The 24,863-nt window shown below is 42.8% G+C and overlaps 1 long non-coding RNA gene and 1 other non-coding gene across 5 annotated transcripts in view; one reads left to right on the forward strand and one right to left on the reverse strand.

Moving 5' to 3' along the window:
* Positions 1-24,863, forward strand: part of LOC134738859 (uncharacterized) — a 160,029-nt gene that overhangs the window by 115,041 nt on the left and 20,125 nt on the right. The gene's annotated exons all lie outside the window — the stretch shown is intronic.
* On the reverse strand, positions 2,729-2,835 carry LOC129021260 (U6 spliceosomal RNA). The gene has a single exon (XR_008495990.2). It is a non-coding gene; the product is annotated as a U6 spliceosomal RNA (small nuclear RNA).

Here is a 24,863-nt window from a genome sequence, read left to right on the forward strand (position 1 = left end):
TATCCTCTTTTATTTCCTTGAGCAGTGGTTTGTAGTTCTCCTTGAAGAGGTCCTTCACATCCCTTGTAAGTTGGATTCCTAGATATTTTATTCTCTTTGAAGCAATTGTGAATGGGAGTTCACTCATGATTTGGCTCTCTGTTTGTCTGTTATTGATGTATAAGAATGCCTGTGATTTTTGTACATTGATTTTGTATCCTGAGACTTTGCTGAAGTTGCTTATCAGCTTAAGGAGATTTTGGGCTGAGACAATGGGGTTTTCTAGATATACAATCATGTCATCTGCAAACAGGGACAATTTGACTTCCTCTTTTCCTAATTGAATACCCTTTATTTCCTTCTCCTGCCTAATTGCCCTGGCCAGAACTTCCAACACTATGTTGAATAGAAGTGGTGAGAGAGGGCATCCCTGTCTTGTGCCAGTTTTCAAAGGGAATGCTTCCAGTTTTTGCCCATTCAGTATGATGTTGGCTGTGGGTTTGTCATAGATAGCTCTTATTATTTTGAGATACATCCCATCAATACCTAATTTATTGAGAGTTTTTAGCATGAAGGGTTGTTGAATTTTGTCAAAGGCCTTTTCTGCATATATTGAGATAATCATGTAGTTTTTGTCTTTGGTTCTGTTTATATGCTGGATTACATTTATTGATTCGTGTATATTGAACCAGCCTTGCATCCCAGGGATGAAGCCCACTTAATCATGGTGGATAAGCTTTTTGATGTGCTGCTGGATTCTGTTTGCCAGTATTTTATTGAGGATTTTTGCATCGATGTTCATCAAGGATATTGGTCTAAAATTCTCTTTTTTGTTTTGTCTCTGCCTGGCTTTGGTATCAGGATGATGCTGGCCTCATAAAATGAGTTAGGGAGGATTCCCTCTTTTCTATTGATTGGAATAGTTTCAGAAGGAATGGTACCAGCTCCTCCTTGTACCTCTGGTAGAATTCGGCTGTGAACCCATCTGGTCCTGGACTTTTTTTGGTTAGTAAGCTATTGATTATTGCCACAATTTCAGCTCCCGTTATTGGTCTATTCAGAGATTCAACTTCTTCCTGGTTTAGTCTTGGGAGGGTGTATGTGTTGAGGAATTTATCCATTTCTTCTAGATTTTCTAGTTTATTTGCATAGAGGTGTTTGTAATATTCTCTGATGGTAGTTTGTATTTCTGTGGGATCGGTGGTGATATCCCCTTTATCATTTTTTATTGCATCTATTTGATTCTTCTCTCTTTTTTTCTTTATTAATCTTGCTAGTGGTCTATCAATTTTGTTGATCCTTTCAAAAAACCAGCTCCTGGATTCATTGATTTTTTGAAGGGTTTTTTGTGTCTCTATTTCCTTCAGTTCTGCTCTGATTTTAGTTATTTCTTGCCTTCTGCTAGCTTTGGAGTGTGTTTGCTCTTGCTTTTCTAGTTCTTTTAATTGTGATGTTAGGGTGTCAATTTTGGATCTTTCCTGCTTTCTCTTGTGGGCATTTAGTGCTATAAATTTCCCTCTACACACTGCTTTGAATGCATCCCAGAGATTCTGGTATGTCGTGTCTTGGTTCTTGTTGGTTTCAAAGAACATCTTTATTTCTGCCTTCATTTCGTTATGTACCCAGTAGTCATTCAGGAGCAGGTTGTTCAGTTTCCACGTAGTTGAGCGGTTTTGAGTGAGATTCTTAATCCTGAGTTCTAGCTTGATTGCACTGTGATCTGAGAGATAGTTTGTTATAATTTCTGTTCTTTTACATTTATTGAGGAGAGCTTTACTTCCAAGTATGTGGTCAATTTTGGAATAGGTGTGGTGTGGTGCTGAAAAAAATGTATATTCTCTTGATTTGGGGTGGAGAGTTCTGTAGATGTCTATTAGGTCTGCTTGGTGCAGAGCTGAGTTCAATTCCTGGGTATCCTTGTTGACTTTCTGTCTCGTTGATCTGTCTAATGTTGACAGTGGGGTGTTAAAGTCTCCCATTATTAATGTGTGGGAGTCTAAGTCTCTTTGTAGGTCACTCAGGACTTGCTTTATGAATCTGGGTGCTCCTGTATTGGGTGCATATATATTTAGGATAGTTACCTCTTGTTGAATTAATCCCTTTACCATTATGTAATGGCCTTCTTTGTCTCTTTTTATCTTTGTTGGTTTAAAGTCTGTCTTATCAGAGACTACAATTGCAACCCCTGCCTTTTTTTGTTTTCCATTTGCTTGGTAGATCTTCCTCCATCCTTTTATTTTGAGCCTATATGTGTCTCTGCACGTAAGATGGGTTTCCTGAATACAGCACACTGATGGGTCTTGAGTCTTTATCCAATTTGCCAGTCTGTGTCTTTTAATTGGAGCATTTAGTCCATTTACATTTAAAGTTAATATTGTTATGTGTGAATTTGATCCTGTCATTATGATGTTAGCTGGTTATTTTGCTCGTTAGTTGATGCAGTCTCTTCCTAGTCTTGATGGTCTTTACATTTTGGCATGATTTTGCAGTGGCTGGTACCGGTTGTGCCTTTCCATGTTTAGCACTTCCTTCAGGAGCTCTTTTAGGGCAGGCCTGGTGGTGACAAAATCTCTCAGCATTTGCTTGTCTGTAAAGTATTTTATTTCTCCTTCACTTATGAAGCTTAGTTTGGCTGGATATGAAATTCTGGGTTGAAAATTCTTTTCTTTAAGAATGTTGAATATTGGCCCCCACTCTCTTCTGGCTTGTAGGGTTTCTGCTGAGAGATCTGCTGTTAGTCTGATGGGCTAAAAATATGGAACGCTTCACGAATTTGCGTGTCATCCTTGCGCAGGGGCCATGCTAATCTTCTCTGTATCGTTCCAATTTTAGTATATGTGCTGCCGAAGCGAGCACAGCTATTGGGGTTTCAATCAGGGTTGTCAAGAGGTACTGCTTCACTTCCTATTTGGAATGGTTTTTCTGCTATTTCCTCACTTTCCATATCTCCTTCCTTCCCTTTTGGTGTATTATAGGAGATATGTTGCTCATCTCCAAAATTCTCTGCTGCTTGCAGAGCTGCCTGTTTTTCAGCTACAGTTAGGGTTTGGTTTAGGAGCAGCATAACATCCTTCCATGTGAGGTGAAACACCTGACTTAAATTCTGGAAAGCTTCTATATACCCATCCAGATTGTGTGAAAATCGGCCTAAGTCTTACTTTATTTGCCTAAGGTCCTGTAATGAGAAGGGAACTTGGAGGGACCCCAAATTATGGAGATTCTCAGATGGTTCCCTTGGAAGTTGCTTTCCTAATTCTAGGGGATTATTCTTTATAGGTCTGCCTGATATGGCTGTTAAAAAATCTGGATTGCTGTTACAATGCTTGTAAAGGTTTAGTAAAAATGCCCTATCATTGTGCAAAATAGAATGAGTTGCTTTTCTCTTCAAAGTCTGAGGTTAAAGGAGTTCTAGTGCCTCAGAGTGCACTCCAGAGGGGTGCAAGCTGAAGATGCTCTGTTAGCCATCGAGAAAAAGAAGTGAGAATAAAAGTGTCCTTATAGTCTCCCTTCTTTCATTGTGACCCAGAGTGGAGTGGAAGACAGTGGGAGCATCCCCCCAACTGTTTTCTGTCCTTGGTTCCTGAGTCCTGGCACTGTGTTAAATGTGCTGCCCATGGTTGTAGGTGTTGCTCTCTAAGCCATGGAACTGGATAAATGAAGTGATGAGATTAGCCACACTTTACCCATGCAACCTTAGCTTATCTGCCTGTGATCTGCCTGGCTTCCTGAAAAATGGATCTCCGGAGAAACTGTAACAGTTGCCTTTGAGCAAGCTTTCTTTAACAGAGGGAATGTGCCAGTTGCCAGTTATGGACCATGCTAAAGCATTTACCCTCAGAAAAGTGGTCCTGGTTAACTCTGTTCTTAAAATATCCTTATTAATTAAATACTGTTCTAATTGGAGATAGAATAGGTACCTTAAATGAACATAGGGACCTAATGGCAGTTTTTCCTGCTGATGCGGCAGTATTGGAACTAAAATTTGGCTATGGAAGACATTTTACTCCTAACTGTTGAAAGCAGAGCTTTCCCATTTACAGAAAGGGCTTTTCTATCAGTGAAAAAAGAGAGAATTGGAAAAGTGCAGTGTTATGGCAAAGGACCAACAATGTGCCTCATGAGGAGGATTTCTATTTCCACTTGGTGACACTGTTGGCTTAGAAATACCATGTGCTTACCAAAGGAAGGAGAGAGAGAGAGAGGGAGAGAGACTGAGACACCTATTGGGTTAGTTATTATAGCATTTACTGATGTTTCCTAACAGAACTGTTTCCCTGAACTGTAAAAATTTCCACATATTGCATACACAAAAAGAATAGGAGACATAGAGACCATCGATAGAAAGGAAGAACAAATTTGCAACAGGATAGCAAATTAGGAGACCCATTACCAACATCTGGATGGGCTGCCGGAGGCTGTGTTCAGTCCAGAAGCCTTTGAATAACATCAGGGTGTGTCCTGGCCAGAAATTCTCAGCTGCTCCAGGACATCCCGCAGCCTCATGTGATGGTGAGATTCTCCACATGGAAACACATGAGGAGTGGGTTTAGGAGTGAAAAATTTAACAGACAAAAAAGAAGAGAGAGAGAAAAAGCTTTCTCATACTGAGAAAGCAGTCACCTGAGAGAGGGTCTCCAATTTTTGGTGGAATGCAATTGATTTTGTACAGAGACTTGAGGAGGCAGTGATTGATTTACATAGCATCCAGGCGATTGTTTTGACCAGGTGTGCCATTTACATAGCCTGAAAAAAGACTGGCCCTCCCACCCTAATCTTTTATTATGCAAATGTGGCTTCTATCTGGTGGTCACCATGACACCTGCACATGTGGTGACAAGGAAAAAGGGCAGGAACTGCCATATTGGGTGTACCTGGCTCTTAGCTGCCTGCATCTACATATGCATATCTATGCTTGCAGCCTGATCATTCAGTCTGTTTTCTGTTAGAAATGGTTTGGGGGCTGCTTTTTATTAAAGGAAAATTCTGCCAAGAATTCTTTTACCCTTTCTAGCTGCCTAAAATAATTTCTCAATAACTCCTATATTAGGTCCCCTTTAGGAAAACAGAAAAGATGACACAGACTCTCTTGTAGGGGACTAACCATAGTTTTTTTTCTCATGGAACCCCAAGAGTTTCAAGTGAATGGATTTCTCTCAGGTCTACAACTCTGCTCTTTTCTCCATTGTGTTACCTGACCTCTTTGCCTTTTGCATTACTTGGTACTGTAAAAATATTTGACCTTGTGTGTGTAATGGTTGCTGGGTCAGTGGTAAGAGCTATGGTTTTGAAGATGACTAACAGTGGTTATAATAAATTATTCTAACTTCAGAGGGCTACTCATTTCTTTCCATGTTTAGATGCAAAGGACACAGTTTAAACAATAGGGAAATGCCTTTGTAGCAAAGTACTCTGGAAGTGTTGCACAGTATGGTCCCCATTGCATTTTCCTCTTCTTGGGGACCTGGGATTCAGTGAAAGCCTTGATTTTTAATGTCTAAATGTTCTCCCTTTCAACTAGTTCTCTTTTTTACATATTTAAATGATTAGAATCTAAAAATTGCAAAGACTTTATTGGCCCTCTTCCTTAATGGGCTCTATCTTGAGCACAGTGATTCAATCGAAGAGCACAGACCAAATTAAAAGCTACATCTCTAAACAAACAACAGGTGCTGGAGAGGATGTGGAGAAATAGGAACACTTTTACACTGTTGGTGGGAGTGTAAACTAGTTCAACCATTGTGGAAGTCAGTGTGGTGATTCCTCAGGGATCTAGAACTAGAAATACCATTTAACCCAGCCATCCCATTACTGTGTATATACCCAAAGGACTATAAATCATGCTGCTATAAAGACACATGCACACGTATGTTTATTGCAGCACTATTCACATTAGCAAAGACTTGGAACCAACCCAAATGTCCAACAATGATAGACTGGATTAAGAAAATGTGGCACATATACACCATGGAATGCTATGCAGCCATAAAAAATGATGAGTTCATGTCCTTTGTAGGGACATGGATGAAGCTGGAAACCAACATTCTCAGCAAACCACCCCAAGGACAAAAAACCAAATACCGCATATTCTCGCTCATAGGTGGGAATTGAACAATGAGAACACATGGACACAGGAAGGGGAACATCACACACCAGGGCCAGATGTGGGGTGGGGGGAGGGGGGAGGGATAGCATTAGGAGATATACCTAATGTTAAATGATGAGTTCATGGGTGCAGCACACCAACATGGCACATGTATACGTATGTAACTAACTTGCACGTTGTGCGCATGTACCCTAAAACTTAAAGTATAATAAAAAAAATAAAACCCCATGGTAAATTTCTATTATTTTTGTGTTACCTTGGCATCTATTTTTAATCTTCCTTGAACACACCAAATTTTTTCTTGAAAAAGCTTAAGTTCTCTCTCTCTCTCTCTTTGCTTCGAGATGTAAATGTGCTATGTATTTCCTCTAAAACTCGGTAAAGCCTTGCTCAGATAAATGTTAACCATTACCATTTACAAGAAAGCAATTTGAATCCAGCTATCCTTTAAAATGGTGGGTTCTACTGATCTCATGCCTAAAGTTCTAAAATCAAAACTCTAAAATCTTTTTGTCTCTCTCTATCTTTATGTGAACATGTATATGTTATATGTTTCATCACATATATGTATATGTCACACTTTTATATACTGTTTACACATAGTATCAAATTAATGTAAAAATTAATGAGTACTCACAAATTAAGTGAATAAGCCCAAATGCTTTTCTATACATGTGATTTTAGTAATCTTTGGTGAATATAGATAGTTTTAAAATTGTTGGCAAAATAAAGTAGAACTGTCTTCATAATTTAATTTATACGTTTTTGCCTAGGTCTGTTGGCAGGCAGGTTTATATTGTCTTTACTAGATGCTTTAAGGTCATCAAACAGTTGCTTCCATATATATACATTTTCTTAATTTGTCTGTGAGCTTATGTCTTTATATTTGTACCTTTAAATTCTGAGTTCTAGATGAGTGACCATAGTAAGAACTTGGGACAAAACCCATCCCATCCTCCAGCTGTGCCTTTTGGCCATGCTGGGAGAGATGACATTACCCAGGCATTTTCTTCATAGCTCTGTTCTTTGTCTTGGGCTTTGCATCTGGTACACAGTTAGAATGCTTTACTCCCTAGTTTTTTTTCTACTGAAAATAAGGCTGTATAAGTCTGTTTTTACATTGCTACAGACAAATACATGAACTTCAATAATTTATAAAGAAAAAAGTTTGAATGGTCTCATGATTCAGCAGGTTGTAGAGTAAGCATGATTCTGGCATCTGCTCAGCTTTTGAGGAGGCCTCAGAAAACTTACAATCATGGAGAAAGCCAACGGTGGAGGAAGACATCTTATATAATGGGAGCTGGAGGAAGAGAGCAAGGATTGCACACTGGTAAACAACCAGATAAATCTCACTGTTGCTACAACAGCACCAAGGAGAATGGTGTTAAAATATGAGAAACCACCTCCATGATCCAATCACATCCAACCAGGCTCCACCTCCAACTTTGGAGATTACAATTTGACTTGAGATTTGGGTGGGGGTAAAGGTCCAAAAAAATATTATTCTCTCCATCGTGCCTCCCAAATCTCATGTCTTTCTCACATTTAATAATATAAGAATGGCTTCCCAACAGTCTCTAGAGTCTTAACTCATTCCAGCATTACCTCAAAAGTCCGAAATAGCAAGTTTCATCTGAGACAAGGCAAGTTCCTTTTACCTATGAGCCTGTAAATTCAAAAACAAGTTAGTTACTTTCAAGACACAATGGAGGTATAGGCATTGGGTAAATACTCCCATTCCAAGGGAAGAAATAGGCTGAAGGAAATAGTATACAGGCCCCATGAAAGTCTGAAACCTTGCAGCACAGTCTTTAAAACTTAAAGCTCCAAAATAATCTCCTTTGACCCCATATCTCATATTTGGGGCACACTAATTTAAGGCTCAGGCTTCCAAGGATCTGGGCATCACAAGAACATTCCAAGAGAGTCAAAAAAGAATTTGTGGTGTGGCTTTTGATGCTAAACAGCATATTAGACCGAGTAAGTCACTGTAGAGGAAAAAGTCGGAGGAGAAGATGGGTGAGGGTGACAGAAATGGAATGGTGAAAGGAAAGGTCTGATAAAAATGTTATTGTCTGGGCTTGGTGGCTCAGGCCTGTAATCCCAGCACTTTGGGAGGCCAAGGCAGGTGAATCATGAGGTCAGGAGTTTGAGACCAGCCCTGACCAACATGGTGAAACCCCATCTCTACTAAAACTACAAAAATTAGCCAAGTGTGGTGGCATGCACCTGTAATCCCAGCTACTCAGGAGGCTGAAGGCAGGAGAATTACTTGAACTTGGGATGCGGAGGTTGCAGTGAGTTGAGATTGTGGCATTGCACTCCAGCCTGGGTGACAGAGTGAGACTCCACCTCAAAAAAAAAAAGTTTACCCAAGGGCTCATCTGGTACCTTGCTCTGTGACTAATATCTTACACACTTTGATTTACTCTTCCACTTTCATTTTCTTTTGCGTGAAGGGTCACCCTTCAGCTGAAGATGAGAAAAGAGGCTGAGGGAGCTCAAATGAGTGGTCTAGACTTCTCCAGCTACTTCATAGAAATTGTGTGTTTCACCCTGATGTTTGTGCACAGACAGAAAAGTAAGACACAGAAGGAAGGCAAAGCAAGTTTTTGTTGTGGGTGACATTTATGAAAGTTACCTGTGTTGGCAGAATAACGGACTCCTAAAATGTTTGCACCCTAGCTCCGGAACCTGTGCATTTACTTTTCTTGGTAAAAATACTGTGCAGGGGTGATAAAATTAAAATCTTAAGATGTAGTGGTTATTCCAGATTATCTGGATGGGCCCATTGTAATCAGAAGTGTCCTTGTAAGTGACAAAGAAAAGCAGGGGCATCAGTGTGAGAATGATGAACCTGTGAAACTCCACTGGCCAATGCTGGGTGTGAGCATGCATCAAAAGACAAAATTACAACTAATGTAGTTATAGATTTTATTTTTCGTTTATTATTTGAGGCAGCTCTTACTCTACAAATATAGTGACAGCCCTCCCTGAGCTATACAATAACAAAACAGTGGGTTTTGTCAAGCAGGAACCAGTAAACAAAGCCATATAGATAAATAAATTGGTTAACATTAGGGTACTTCAGGTCACTTTTCTGTAAAAGTTAAAGCAGAGGAAACTTTGATTATGCTGTCTCAGGTAGAGTGGAATCTCCTGTTTTCAACAAAAAACAAAGGTCTGTTCTGGTATCTCTTTGCTTCATTAAAATTTCACTTGTAGATTGTAGCATTTAGCATGAGTGGTTCTATTTTGGAGTCTCTAGGCTCTCACTTAGGTGAGAGTGTGACCAAAATTTAAAGCATTGGCATTCATCTCAGTAACCATCATATTGGGCTTCCATCATTTAAAGGTTTATGATGTCTTCCTGATCACACATTTCTTTGAGTTTTTATCATTTCAGCCAAAGAGAGACCCTTTGGTATTTGTTGATGGCTGCACAAAAAACTTTTTAAAAACTTTTGTAGAATTCACCACACCAAATTGTAGAATTTAAAAACTTGTAGAATTTTTCACACCAGAGAGGTTACTAGTATGACTATTAGGAGGATAATACCAAAGGTTTGGAGTATGCACTTTAGGCAAGATGCAAACCAACTAAAATAGAATAGATCAAAGAATGAGCCAGAAGAGTCTAGCAATTTTAACCAAGTAGTATGTTTGGTAACTTTTGTGATTGACTCGTTATGATACTCGATGTATTTGTTTATGTGCAACAATCAGTGTCAGAAACTGCACAGGCTCCTCCCTGTTCAGCTGGTAGGGAACAATTTTATTATGTAGCATTCAATGGCTTATTAAAATAAAACAGGGAGTGAGAACAAGTGAGTCTGAAAATGTAACTTTAAAAGGGACCACTGTACATTTGAACAAACAATCGTGTTAAAGATGCTGCTAATATCAGCCGTTGGGTGGACTAAATGATATGTGATGGAAAACTTTGAGGGTGACATGATATATCTGTCACTCTGTTATGCTACTCTCAGAAGCACATGCTACTCTCAGAAGAAGCTTACACTCTGTTAAGCTACTTCATGTGAAATTCTAATGATACCATCATCCTGCCAAGTGAAAGAGGCAGGCATAAGCATGGACAAATTAAGAGGGGTAAGAGCCGGATTTTGATGTGGAGACTTGTTCTGACAACTTGGGAAAAGCTTTTCACAGTGTGAAGTTGTCAACTTCTTATCCTGGTTTTCAGTTTGAGTGTCTGTAGTTATGGTGTCAAACATATTGGTGAGCTCTGAGTGACTCATACTTCAGGCACGAGGGTTTTCCCATGACATTTACATTGAGCTTTCCACCTCCAGCTTATAGGGCTTCAGGAACAAAGCAGATTTTGTTCTTACTGATTCAATAAGAGAAAACTGGATGGGAGGAACCAGAAGAATTCAGGGTCTAGTCCAGTCTACTGGTGAAGAATAAAAACTCAAAAACAATGAACAGAGCTGCAATTTCATAGCAGGTATACTACAGTTTTTATTTTCAATATTATTTTTCTCTATATAGGCATATCTATTTTTACCAAAGATAATCCCAGTAGGACAAATTTGTTTACAAAGTAGGTTTAGTCTTATCAAACTTTGCCGGGATTCTTCACATAAGTGCATCAAGAGTAGCATTGGAGCACAGAAGCTCTTCCTAAAGTTTGCTTCGCTAGAAGTTTTTATAAGGAGTCTCAGATTAAACTTTTACAAATGTCTTGAGATGAGGAAGCCAAATGAAGGCCATCTTCAGACTTTGCCTGCAGTACTTATGGGTCCATTCTATGTATATTCTCAAATACAACATCTCAGTCAAAGCCATGGTAATATAACCAATGTTTTGAAACGTGTCCTTTTGTAAAGAGAGAAGATTCTTACTAAACTTGTGCAAATAACTGTATTAGCATAAACATATGAATACTCATGAATAGTTTCCCAATCCTGGGACAGTTAGGTAAAGAGCAAAAATCAATGGGCTTCAATTATTGTTTCCAAAAGTATACTTTACCAAATTGCTTTAGATATAGATAGCTTAAAAGAAGAAAAATTCCATAAATCTGGGAAAAAAATTTAAAGAATCAGCAAATTTTCAAATAAAAATTATAAAAACATTATCCACATTATTATTTATTTCAATGAAATTATTTTTGTTAAGCTTGGCCTAGGTTGGCATATTTCATGAAGGCATCAGCCTGTTTGTTAAAGTTTTGAAAGTCCATAGACAGTCCAGTGGTATAATCTTGAACTGCTCAGAAACTTGTATGCAAGAGTACTTGTCAGTATCTTTTCCATAAATCTTTTGAAATAGAAGCAATTTTGGACAGTAGCTGATTGCAGATGCTTTCAGGAAGAATCAAAACAACTATCTGTGAATGAACAACATGTAGAATGACTATTGTTGAAACTCTGATAAGAGTTTGGTGTAATAAAGACAGTAACTCCAGCCAGTACTCCAGTCATGATGCTGACAGTGGCCCCAACTGAGAGACCAAAAGAACTTTCTTGTCCTGAAGCAGCTGTCATGGAAAAAAAAGAAGAGAAGGAATAAATGATAAAGACAGCTCACATCGAAATTTAGTTACTTCTGTGGCATATTACATTCTGACTAACTTCTGCGGAATATGACATGATTATTATAATAATATATTCAATTTCTAGGAATCTCATAATTCTGGGGACACTCACATCAGTAACATACCCATAAATAAAACTTAGAGAAGGTTTAGCATCACTTATCACTTATCATTTGAAAATGCTTTTTATATAATTTAACATATCAAATAAGGTGGCTTTTCCATTTAGCTTCTGTTTCTCAACTGGATTAGTGAGTTGTTGGTGTAGCCTATTAAAGAAGAAGGCCAACATTACTGAGAATGTGAAAAGGCAACCCATGAGATGGAAAACTATTTGCAAATTATATATCTGAAAAGGGATTAATTTTCAAGATATTATATTCAGAATATTTCAGAAGAACTACATATCAAAAACAGTGGGGGGAATGGGGAGTTGTTCAGTGGGTCTGCAGTTTCCGTGATGCAGGATGAGAAGGTTCTAGAGGTCTACTGTACAGCTGGGTGCCTATACTTCATACAGATTGAATATTTCTTATGCATAAGACTTAGGACAAAAAGTATTTTGGATGTCCAACGTTTTTTGATTTTGGAATATTTGCAGTATACTTACTGGTTTAGCATTTCATATTTTAATAATTCAAAATCCAAATGTTCCAGTGAACATTTCTTTTAAGCATCACATCAGTGGTCAAAAGCGTTGGATTTTAGGGCATTTCAGACTTTGGATTTTTAGATTTGGGATGCTCAATGTTTAGTACTAAAATTTGCATTTAAAAATTCATCATGAGTTTGGACTTCACATCATGTTCTGACAATAGTAAAATGAAAATTTGCAGGAAACATTTTTTTTTCTCTAAGTGGACACTGTTATTAACGTCCAAGGATCTAAGATCGATTGCTTGAAGTAGTATTCATCTTGATAACATAAAAAGGTTTAGGTCTGCTCTGAATTCCAGCCAGATCACATTATGCTCAAAAAAGATGCTGAAGGTGGTTTGGAATTAGCAACTCCCTGGGTAGTGGGAGGTGTGTGCATTCTGTTGGGAGGACAGGATTGATCAGAGAGAAAGTCTTAGGTGTGTCAATTACATAAAGTGAGGAATGACGCCAAATTAAGAGAAGTGATATGTGTTATCTTAGTGAATTTAGAAAGAGCTCCCTGCTTCTAATTTCTGTGCAGTTAGGCAAAATGGGGAGGAGCCCAAAAGAGGCATGTGAAATGCTTTCATCATTTTCTCTTGATCTCAAGAAACACTAGAGTTTGATTACATTTGTTTAAATTGGGCAGAGTCTAAGTGAGACGCCAGTGCCTCATGCATCTCCCCACCTGAAGCACCCCACCTTTTGACAATGGTGTCATCATGAGGACACAGGTGTGTGTAAAACTGGCAGCAAACCCATCAGACAGCACCCACCTGGCCAGCTCCATCCAGTCCCAGGAACCACCACTATTCTTATTACGTGTATGTTACAGCCTTTGAAGTGGTCCCACAACTACAAAATATAAAATATGCTATTGTCAATACAAAATATTGGAAAGAAAGCTGGATATGTTGTTCCACTTTTTTCTCATTCTTTTTAAACTTTGCTGTTTGAGTTTTAGAAGTTTCTGTTGACACATCCTCAAGCTAGATATTTGTTCCTCAGCTGTGTCCAGGCTACCAGGCTTCTTCATTTATAGAGTTTTTTTTTCTAGCATTGTTTTAAGTTCTTTCTTAGAATATCCATCTCTCTGCCTACATCACCCATCTTTTCCTGCATGGTGTCTACTTTTTCCCTCATAACTGGTAACCAGAGTTGCTTTAAATTTTCAGTCTGATGATTTCAACATCTCTGCCATATCTGTGTCTGGTTCTGATCCTTGCTCTGTCTTTCAAACCACATTTTGTTTTTTTGGCCATAGCCTGTCTTGTATTTTTTCTTTTTTTTTTTTGAAAGCCAGACATGATGTACTGGGTAAAAGGAACTTGGGTGAGCAGGCCTTCAATGATATAGTGCTGAATGTGGGGAGGGAGGGGTTCTGTGGTCCTGAATGAGGTCTGTTCCCTGGGCTGTGAATGTCACAACTGCCTCTCAGTATTTTCTCCTCCTTAGGTGGGATATGATGGCTAGAGGGGGCTGGAGTTGGGCATTTTCCCTTCACCAGGCCAGTTAAGCTCCCATCAAACCCCAGCTGATTTGGCTGTGGTAAAACAATCTTTATGAAGACAGGTCTTACCAGGAAGAATTGAATTCACTGCCAGCTAAGTGGTTCCTCCCCATCCCCCACAAGAAAGATGGGGGGAATTTTATTGAATATTCACTGTGAAAACCTGGTATAGTTCCAGGAAGTGAGAGCCATAAAAGTGTCCTCCTAATCCCATAACTGATGCATCTGCTGGAGTGTTAATCTCTGTGCCTTGTCCACATTGAGCCTTCAGCAATTCATCAGTTACAGTTCAGGGTTTTTGACTGTGTCTGGATAAGGTCATCTGGTGGCTAGGATGCAAAAGACACCCCACTGAGTTTCTGGGCCTGGGTTTCTGCTCAGGTAAGATGTGCTGCTCTGTATTTACCTGTGGGTCTCTCCAGTATATGGGGCAGTTGGCGCTGAGACCTTGCTTCTCTGAGCGATCGAAAAGAGTTTTTGATTTTTAAGTTTATTCATCTTTTTACTTGTTACAACTGAGTGACAACCACAGCAGGATGAGGTTGGAGTGAAATGGGTGAAATAAGCCCATGGGCATTGGGGACTGTAGACATGTCCTTCCTCTGATCCCCTGGTGAGTCAGTGGAGAGAGTGAAACCACCTTTGCAAAGATTGCAGCAGTGAGATAGAGCTAGCATGGCAGACTTCATCTTACCTCTAGCTGGAGGCTGGCTGTCCTCGCTCATTCCTGGGCATAGTCCAGGCTAACCATGGGAGGAATTTAGTTTACAGTGTAATTCTGAAGCAAGAATGATAATATCCCCTTACTAAAATAAACTCCCTCCTTGTCAAGGATGGTCTTTGTAAAAGTAATACAAGACCATAGCATTAGGATTATAGGAGGGACTGAAATCCTGCTAAAATGTAGTCATAGTTTCTATAATCCATTATTGCTCAGGAGTCATGTGGCCAGCAGTCACAAGACTTGTGATTTCTTTAATTGCTCCTATAGATAACATCACTATTATAGATTATGAGATTGGTCTTTTGAGATATTTCTCAGACTTGCATTCCGGCAACCAGCTGGCCTCATCCAGACCCATGAGTAATGCCTCATCCAGTCATGTGGTCCCCACTCAGAGGCAGATCAAACACATAGAGACAATTTCCCCCACCTGTATGATTTCATTCCCATCCAGTCACCAGGACCCATTCCTTAGACCTGAAACTTTTTGAAAAACTCCAACCCTAGCCATTGGGGAGATTGATTTGAGTAATAATAAACTAAGCTCCTGTTTGGCAGCCTTGGGCTAATTAAAATCTTTCTTTACTTCAAATCACCCTCTTCATAAATTAGCTTTGCGCGCGCAGGGGGCAGGATGGACCTGTCGGTCTTCCTGTCAGGTGATTATAAGAGTGGATGGAAGAGCCACTCATTTCTATCTGGTGGCCTATTCCATAAGTCAGCCTCTCAGAAGGAAAGAGCCCTGGAACAGGACACAGTGAAAGCTCATTCTCCTGGTGACCTGAAGACATTGGCTCATAATGGAGCCTGGCAAAGGTGGCAACTCTGGCTAATTTCAGTGTTTTTTTTGTTTTTTTTTTTTTTGATGGGGGAGGGGATGCGGTCAGGCCACAGTGTGAGCAGAAAAGGAGCAGAACAGTCAGCTTTTGTCTGAGTAAGTCCAAAGCATGGAGAAAGCCGTGCTGGACAGGGCATGCCAGCTAGAATGAAAGTGGGGCTGGGGGCAGAAGATGAGAGACACAGAGGAGCAGAGGGAGCCAGAGACACCCATGGCAGGGAGCACAGGGGGCTACAGTGACCTCAGAGACTCCAGGGACCAGGGGCCCCCAGGGTCTCAGTTCAGTACCAGGGATCCCTGAAACCCTCCCATGGCCTAGGAACCCCGGAGTCACACAACACGAGGTAGCTTTAGGGAGAGGGAGTGAGAGGGAAGGAACATGGGTCTCAGCACCCAAGTGATAGGGAACAGGTGTGGCCAGAAATATCTAGGATTCTGCATCCAGGATCCGGTCTCTAAAGAGGTTATGAATCATTCATTCCTTCATTCAATCGCTCCTTCCCTCATGTGAGAACTACAGAATGTGTGTGTCACACTGAGCCTGTGTTAGTGTGAATGGGGAGAGAAAGCCAAGTCCTCTCCATTATTCTTTCACGGGAATGATACTGACTCTTTGGAAAACACAGGATTTCAGGTTCAGTGAGGAGGATTAGGATCTGAGGGAAATTTCTGGACGTTCCTCATACTGGCTCTGACAGTTGAGGCAGGTGATTTAGTTCTGGAGTACAAACGAATCAGTAATCCATTTGCTCTCACTCCTCTGAGGTTTGGATGCCTAAGAAGAAAGGATTTGAGCCAACAGATGACCATGGTGTCCTTAGAACTTAATAAGACCTCACTTCTCATGGAGAAGAGGATGGAGATATGGTTACAGAAAGACCTTGTATGACTCTGATCTGCCCCTGATGTTTGTGTTACCCTGGTTCAGTGACTGTGTCTGCCTGTGGCTCAGTTTCCTCTCAGTCATATAAGCTAAATGGCAAATGGTCTGTGGCTTGTCGTGTTGACTCTGAATGAACTTTAAATTATTCACAGTCACCTGACCTAATGCTCGGCATAGAGGAGGTATTCACACAAAGTGTTTATTGTTTGCCTCCATGAGCGAGCACCCTTAGACCTGATCCCTGTGGACAAGTTGCTGTCGGGAACACCTTGTCTCTTCTATTTCTGTCCCTGGGGACACTGAACTTTCCATGGGGTCTCCTAAGCCTCCCAGGGCAGTAGGCTGATGGCCTAAGAAGCTTGTCCATCTGTTCACTCTGAGTCTCAGTTGAAAGAGAATGCTCTGTCTTTGACCAGATGAGGCTCTTGGGGCTGAACCCTGCCTGGGAGCAGCTCCAGGAGACACATCCATCATACAGCTGGTCAATACTTGCTCCCAGTCAGTCCTGCCAAGGAGGCCACAACCCAGCCCTGGCACAGGTTTTCCAGGGTCACTTGGATTCAGGATCTGAGGACTGGGTTCTGGGGCCAGGGCTTCTAGGACTGAGCTTCTCTGTAAGGATCCCAGGGGGCCCCTCAAACCAGGCCCTGATGTAGTTCTCCAGGGTCTTTTTCTGGGTCATGTTCATGGGAAGTGCACAGGGTGATGAGCTGAGACTGATCTCCTCCTGTTGAGTTTCCCCCATCAGATTGTCCTTTCTCTGCAAGTGTCTGCAGGGTATGGATGCAGGAAATGAATTCTGATCCATTGAAATTTGTCTACCATGTGTGTGTCCTGCACTGAATTCCCAAACACTAAAATGGGACATAATGCAGAGGGGAACACAGGCACAGCCCAGGTCTAACAATCCTGTGGGTGTGTGAAGTAGAACAGACCCCCAACACCCAGAGATCATGAGGAATTACTCACAGTGTACACGGAAATATCCAGTTGCTTCTTCAATGGTAAAATCTGTCTTTATGATTTGTAGGGTATAGAATCCTGTGTCATCCTGGGTGACTTTCTGGGTCAGCAGGGATGCATTGGCAAATATTACCTCCCAACTACAGTATGCAGGTCCTGAGCTAGATCTTTGAATACCTGTTTCATATCCTAAAATTCGATAGTCGAGATCCACACTTCTTCTTTTGTACCAGTTGTAGCCCATCATTTTCAGGGGCAGATTGTGGGCAAGTAGAAAAACCTCCTCTTCCTCCTGTGTGGCATTGGATGGCATGGCTTCAATAGTGACTCTGGCAGTGGTGGGTGGATTCCAGAAGGTTGAAAGTGAGGTCAGGATGGGGAGAGAGCATCAGTCAATACAAAACCTATGTATTGGGGTGGAAAGTTGGGGCCCTTTGTCCTTAGAGGTTCTCTTCACCCATGAGCCTTGGAGAGAGACAGAATATGTGTGTGTGTGTGTGTGTGCGCGCACGCGCGCGCATGTGTGTGTGTGTGTGCGCGCGCACGCGCGCGCGTGTGTGTGTGTGTCCTACTGGGTCAAAGTCAGTAGCATGACCCCCATTCCTTCAACACCTCTGAACTTGGCATTTCCCTGTGTGGAATCCTCTTCCCCAGAGGTCTGCATGGTTCCCTTTCCACTGACCTCAGATCCTGTTCACATCAGGGCATCCTTGAAAGAGCCCTTTCTTGACACCTTCACTAGAGACTCTAGGTCTTCCCTTTCTCACTTTTCCCTGCTCAGTTTTCTCCAGGGCTCTTGTCAGCACCTGACCTCACATTCTAGATCTCCTTGCATGTCTTGCTCCCCTCCCCATAACAACATCAGGTTCATGAGGGCGGGGACTTGTATGATCTTGCTCGTACCGCAGTGCCTGGGGCATGCTGTGGACTCTTGTGAATGAGTTGTGAGCATTCACAAGAGCCCTCCAAGGCCTGTGATTTATTTTCCAATTTCTGAAGTTGGTGGCTGATGACAATGCCTTATACCTCATTATGTTTTTATTTGAAGTGTTATCTGATATAGTTATTATGATCATTTTTCAAAATGTAATGGCCAGTGATGATTAACTGGGAATAGAGAACACTTGAGATTTGTTTGCTTCTTACCATAAATTTCAGTTCCATGTGATTTTCCTGTTTTGATCCCATCCCTTCTGGTGTCCTCCTTCATGTTAAGGCAGCAGTAGAAGCTCTAAGTCCTCTTTCCCCAGGGGCCCATTTTCACCAGGAAACCCAAGCCACTCCCTGTGCCTTCTCATTTCCTCTTCAAGGAAGTTCTCTCCTCACCTGTGAACAGGAGCTTCTGCCAGGGGACGTGCCATCTGGAGCAAGGGACTGATGCGGGGGGCACCATGGTCTGTGCTGCCTGCTTGTCCTCCGCTGTGGAGATGATCCTGGGATCCGTAAACTTTCTGAGCAGGGCTGTCAGCTGGGCTGTCCTTCCTCCTTCTATGCTGAGCCTCTTCCCAGGGCAGGAGCACTTCTCAGGCTCATGGGCTTGGTCTGTGCCCAGGACACCTCTCTGTGCCCTCCCCTCTCAGTCCTGCTTCCTTGTCCTTCCTTTCCATTTCTTTTCTGTCTGTATTTCAGGCCCCTGGGAATTGCTGAGTCCCCTGACTCCTTCAGCAGTGATTCTCTCACCCAATCTCTACACACACTATGCCCAGACACACACACACACACACAAAGATATCCTTTAGGTTTGGCGAGCACAGCCCTGGGCCCTCACATTGGTCCAGGTCAGAGTGCACAGTCACTCCCCCTGCCCTCTCCCATTCCCATCTGGCTCTTCCCTTCAGAGCTGGAGGCTGGGCTGCACCAGGACCCTGTCACAGAGATCCACCCTCACCTTGCTTTGGGTGAGCTGAGTGCTGGCTGGTGAGAAGGACCCTCTATCTCTTTCATTATGTTGAGCTTCGCTACAGCTTCCATGGTTAGACATTGGATGACTCGGTTGTCCAAGATGATATTTTCCTTCCTGGAGGTGTGCAGGATCAATCTCTTATGCCTTCTGGTAGGAAAGGCCTGTGCTGATTGGTCAGTGGGGCCTATGGGCCCAATGTTCACCAGGGAGAAGTCTCAGCCACTCTCTTGGTCCCTGGGTTCTGGTGGCTGAGCTGGGGCTGAGGCCCATCCATTTTCTTCCTCACCATCTTTGGTGTCTTCTGTCCTTGGTCCAGCTGACTGTCCTGTGGTCACCCCACCTTCCCCATGACTGGTGAAAAAGGGAGTGGCACGATGCCCAGGGTCCCCACAGAACACAGCTCTTCAAGACCCAGAGAGAGAGACTGGGAAAGAACAGGGGCTCAGAGCTGGAGAGATTTCTGCAGACTTACTCTGCAGCCAGGGTGGGCTTAGCCCTTCTCGCTATACATCCCTTGGGGTTCCTCTTGAGGGATTGAGGCAGGTCAAGCTCCTCTGTGTAGAAGAAGAACAGGCAGTGGCTGGAGAGCCTGCGTGAAGGGACTTTGCTCACACCTGAGAGGGTGTGTGGGGGTGGGCCATGTTCTGAGAGCAAAGGGAGCTCATACCCCCCACTTCACCTTCCCCATGCACAAAGGACAGCTCTGTCTTCCCTCCCAACTTCACAAAAGACAGTAGGGGGCAGATTGTGGGTGAGTAAATACCCTCCAGCAGGTGGCCACATCATGGATGGTGCCTGTGCATGACCTTCAAACACGCTCTGCACCTCCTGGGGTGCAATGGGCAGGTCACAGGGTTCCTGGATGATTCCTAGGAATGCTGTGGGTACTCAGGCAGCTGCTGTTCTGTGTCAGCACTGGGATGAGCCTGGAATAACCTAGAGAACCATACAGAGGGAGTGGGGTGGGAATGTAGGGAGCAATCACAGGAAAAGTTGATGAGGATGGAAAGAGGTCAGAAGGGTAAATTCCCTAATATGGCATTGTGTGGAATATCGCTGCCCTTGGAGATGCCCTTTTGGCTGGGTCAGCAGCCCCTGGGGAGTCTCGTGGCTGGGATTCTGCCATCCTCTGGTGAACATGGAGGGAAAGTTGGATGACAGCAGCCCCAGGCTGCCTGTTTTATTCCACGTGAATCTGCACATTTCACAGCAGATTATTCACATACATCACAGATCCATCACATTCCAGGCCCGTGAGTCTCAGTCTCTGTGTCTGTGAGTTCACTATCCTCCGTCTTTCACAATCGCATGTCTCAAACACAGATTTCTGTCACCTGTGAGTTTGTGTTTGTGTGCAGTGGGCTGCACTGTGTATGCCCTGGTGCAGTGATGTCTGTGGCTGAGCACTGGGCAGAGGTTTGGAAGCAGAATAGGGAAGTGCAGGGTGGGAAGATCAATGTCAGGGGAGCAGAGAGGGAGCAGGGACAAGTCACCTTTGTTTCTCACTCCTAGGGGACCAGAATGCAGGACCCTGACCCTAGGGCTCAACACCACACACTGTGGGTGTCCGTGGATGTCACCAGTGCTCATAATTTCATGTTGCCTTGGCATTCATTATTAAGGTGTAAGTTTACCTGCTTTATATCAGAGGCAGGGCTTGGTCACCGTGACGGTTCCCAATACTATACCTGGACAAATGGCTGCAGTTGGTGGCCAGAGATAAAATCTTAGAGGCATCTCTCCTGCTTAGTGTGCTGGGCTCCCCTCTCCCCAGCTGCTTCCTTTAAACTGACGGTTGTGAAATTTGCCCTGAAATTTAAAGTGACCACCTCTCAGTCACAGCGTGGTCACCTGGCCCCAGTGTTTGCTTGCTTTAAATTCACCCATTAAAGCTTTCTGCTAGAAACCTCAGATAACACCTTGGACCCACTAAAACCGTTGGTCTACAGGTCCCTACTTTCCTCTCTGCCTGGACTCCTTGACCTCTGTATCTGTTTTCTCTAGGTGAGCCATGTGCTCCTCACAGTCTGTAAATAGCAAAAACATTTGTACTTTCACATTGTGGTTGTACCACTGTAGCCTCACCTGCCATCTGGTGCCTGACATTGAGGCTGCCCCATGGGACCCGTGCTGATTGAGCCCCTGCTGGAGCTCTTTTCTTGGGGTCTCTGGTGCTGCTGGGGACAGGCGCTGTCAGATAATTTGATGGAGAAATGCAAGAGTTTTATTCAAAACAGTGTGTCAGATGATGTTTTCATGGGCTTCAGCTGCTCTAACAAACACCTTAGTCTGGGTGACTCAAAATACAGAAATCTATTTCTCACAGTTCTGGAGACTGGGAAGTCCAAGTTCAAGGTTCCAGCTGATTCAGTCCTGGTGAGGGCTTCCTTGCAGATTCCGGCTCTCTTACTGTATCTGCACATGGTGTGGGCTTGAAGGTGGGTGGAGGGACAGAAAGAGGGAGAGACACTTCTCCCATGTTTTCTTCTATTTATAAGGTCATTAACTCTATCATGAAGCCTCTACTTTTATGACTTAGTCCTACTCTAATTATCTCCCAAAAATGCCACCTCCAAATTTCATCACATTAAGAATGAGGGCTTTAACAAATTTGAGAGGGCACATTCTGTCCAGAGCAGGAAAGGTGGGAGCTGCTTCCCCTCCTGTTCATGAGGCCTGACCTTCCCTGGTGAGATGACTTCACACTCAGTCTCATTCCAGGTTGCAGCCCCACAGAGCCTGGGTTCTCCTCTGCTCTTCTGCCCATTCCTGGGTTTTCCTTCTTGCACCACCTTCTCCCTGTAGCCCCACCTGCTCCTGTTCCAGGCAGCTGTCCCTAGGTTGCTGCTCTCTCACCATCTCTGACCTCACTGGCCTCTGCCGTTTTTTTTTCCCAGCCCTGAGGCCTGCTCCATGGGAGGGAGGAAGGGTGAAGCTGGGATGTGTTCTGACCACGTTGCTGCCCACTATGGAAGCTTGACAATGAGGGACGCTGTTGTGTCACCATGGAGGAGGCCTTAGGAAAAGGCTATTTCTCAGGGGTGCCTGGATCAAAAGGGAGGTGGGTGGCACTTTTAATTTAGCTGGACCTGTGAACTACAGGGACTCTGCTCCATGTCAGCAACCAGCACCTCCAACTTTTGGTTTCTCTTGTGCAGCTGATTGTCTTGCCTGTGGTAAGATCCTCCTCACAATGACTGATTGTCACAGCTGTGTGTGGAGACTTAATGGAGGGTCTTGAATGCTCACACAGAGTGTCCAGGGAACAGGCTTCCTGATGTTGGGAATGGGTGCTCAGTGTCATAAAGATAAACACTGAGAAAAAGGATCTCTCAGAAAGGCTAGTTTACTTTCTGCAGAAAGGGTGCCACTCTCTAGCAGTCTTGCCATGAGAGCACACACAAACAAAGGAGACAGGGTCATTTATAACCTGACCCGTCCACCCTACTGCTGTGTCCAGCTACCATTGGCTGGGATGGACCTCCCAATTTGTACTTGACTTGATTGGCTAGCAACTTAGAACTTTCCCAAAGAGGCAAAGACAGAGAACAAAGGAAGAGAGGAATTAACTTGTGGAATGCTGAGAGAGGCAAAAACATTTTCAAGTAGGGAAAGGAATAGGCCATGACCTAATGCTTGCTTGGACTGGTTCAGGCATATCGGGGCAAATATCTAAGCTAAAATGAGGGAGCTAAGAACACAGAGTATATTGATTTCTTTATTATGGCTGGCAGAATTTAAGAATATTAGCACAGGCCTTTGAGAGAATTGTGCTTTTAAGAGAGGTTACTATTTATTTTCAATCAGACTGGGAGGAAAATCCCTTTGAAGAGGACCTCTATTTCATTCTCTACAATTACCCCCTCTTTTATTTTATAATTCCTCTTCAAACTTGTTTAATACGTTTTGACTTAATTGCTCTGTTTGTCCTTTTAAGAGAAGTATTCTTTTTGAATATGGTGGAGAGTTAGGAGACAATTTTGTGAGAGTAGCAGGGACAAGTTTTTGTATAAAGCTTTGAAGACATTTTTATTTATAGTTACCCACCAGAACAACATAGATTTAAATCTCACAGCTATGTGATTTCATGCTTTAAATTTATCTGGCACTTCTTGTGGGACCCCAATAGCGTTTATGTTAACCTGAGGATTAAAGGATTTATAAGGAGTTTCTTTGGGCCTGCAGTGTTTTGTTTTTACTTTTTTTTTAGGTTGATAAAATGCCAGGGTGAACAGGATAGCCAATTGGATTAGAGCATAAATACTCCTCCAATTATCTGGCAGAGTGTCCAGTAAAAGTCCTTCACAGCACTAGCATACATTTGCTCAGTGTTGGCTAACTGCAGACTGAGGGGTAAACTCCTGGAAAGGCTTGAGCTTCTTGCATCCTTTTATGCTTCCAAGGACACCAAATTATCCACTTGCCATGAGAGGCACGAAGTAAACTTGGCATTTAGAGGTGGAAGCTGGATTGCCCTTGAGGGCTGACCCACAGGGTGTCAAACTTTAGGAAATAGCAGAGAGACAGGTCGGCATGATGGATTATCCCAAGCAGTGGGATTTTGGTAGGATTTAGCCTGTGGTAGAATCCTCCTCACAATCACTGATGGTCACAGCTATGTGTGACCATACGGTCCATACCTGGTTGACGAGGAGACCATCCGAGTGGAAAGGGGACAATCTGGGCCTCTGTGCACAAGCCTAACAATCGTGTGCACAAGCGTAACAATCACTTTTATTTAAAGTGCTGATGGAATATTTAATCCATTCCAGCCAGGCATTTGCATTTTGATACCTTGTCTTAATGGCTAAGGTTTGTTTTAGATCTTTCACCTTTACAATAGACACCCTAGTTTTATTATGAGGCGTAGGAGTAATTGGGATGGGATCTAATCCTGAGGCTACTGAAGAAGGGGAAGATGGGGGAATAATGCATATCTTAAAAATGCCTAGGTGGTGTTTCCCATTTAGGTTGATCCCGATACCATAGAAGCATCTAAGAGCAGGTTTAGAGTCAGTTAAGGTGGAGGTGGTGATAGAGAGAAGGACAGTGTTACACTGATAAGGTTGGCAATTAGAAGGGGTAGTCCCTTTAGTGAAATAGATGAGGGGTTTTAGATCTGCACAAACCTCTTCTGTGGAAGTCCAACCTTGCTCCTGAGTAGTCCAAAGGACGTAGTCCCAGCTACTACAAGGTTGCCAGGCTGTAGGAGCAGAAAATTGGTGTCTCAGCTGCAGGTACTCACAACGATGAGTGCTAGGAGGAACTATGTCAACTAGAGGGCCGGGGCATAAATATTTGTGTGAAAAGGCTAGCTGTCATTGATCCTTCACATCTTTACAAGGTATGACAGAGCATGCATTAAAGGCAATAGTCTGAGGTGAGTCAGACTTAGTTACATTAATAACAAAAGGAGCTAGTAACAGAATAAGGAAAGGAAAGGAAGCAATATAGAAGGGATATGGAAATTAAGCTTTTGGTTTTTTTTTTAACTTTAACTTGTTAAGGCTTGATCCCGGTACACTAACCTGTGATTCTGATGAGGAAGATGATTTCTTGGCTTAAGTATGGTGGGTCCATCTTCTCTTGGCTGTGCGGATGGCAGTCTTGGTGGTCAACTGTACAGGATAAGGGCCTTCCCAGGTGGGCTCAAGTTTCCCTTCTTTTTACCCTCTGCTGAGAACATGGTCCCTGGGTTAGTGCTGGTGAGCTAGAAATTCTAGCGGTGGTGACTGTGCTAAGAGATCTTTGATCTTAA

Source organism: Pongo pygmaeus, chromosome 20, assembly GCF_028885625.2.
Source record: "Pongo pygmaeus isolate AG05252 chromosome 20, NHGRI_mPonPyg2-v2.0_pri, whole genome shotgun sequence".
Lineage (NCBI taxonomy): Eukaryota > Metazoa > Chordata > Mammalia > Primates > Hominidae > Pongo > Pongo pygmaeus.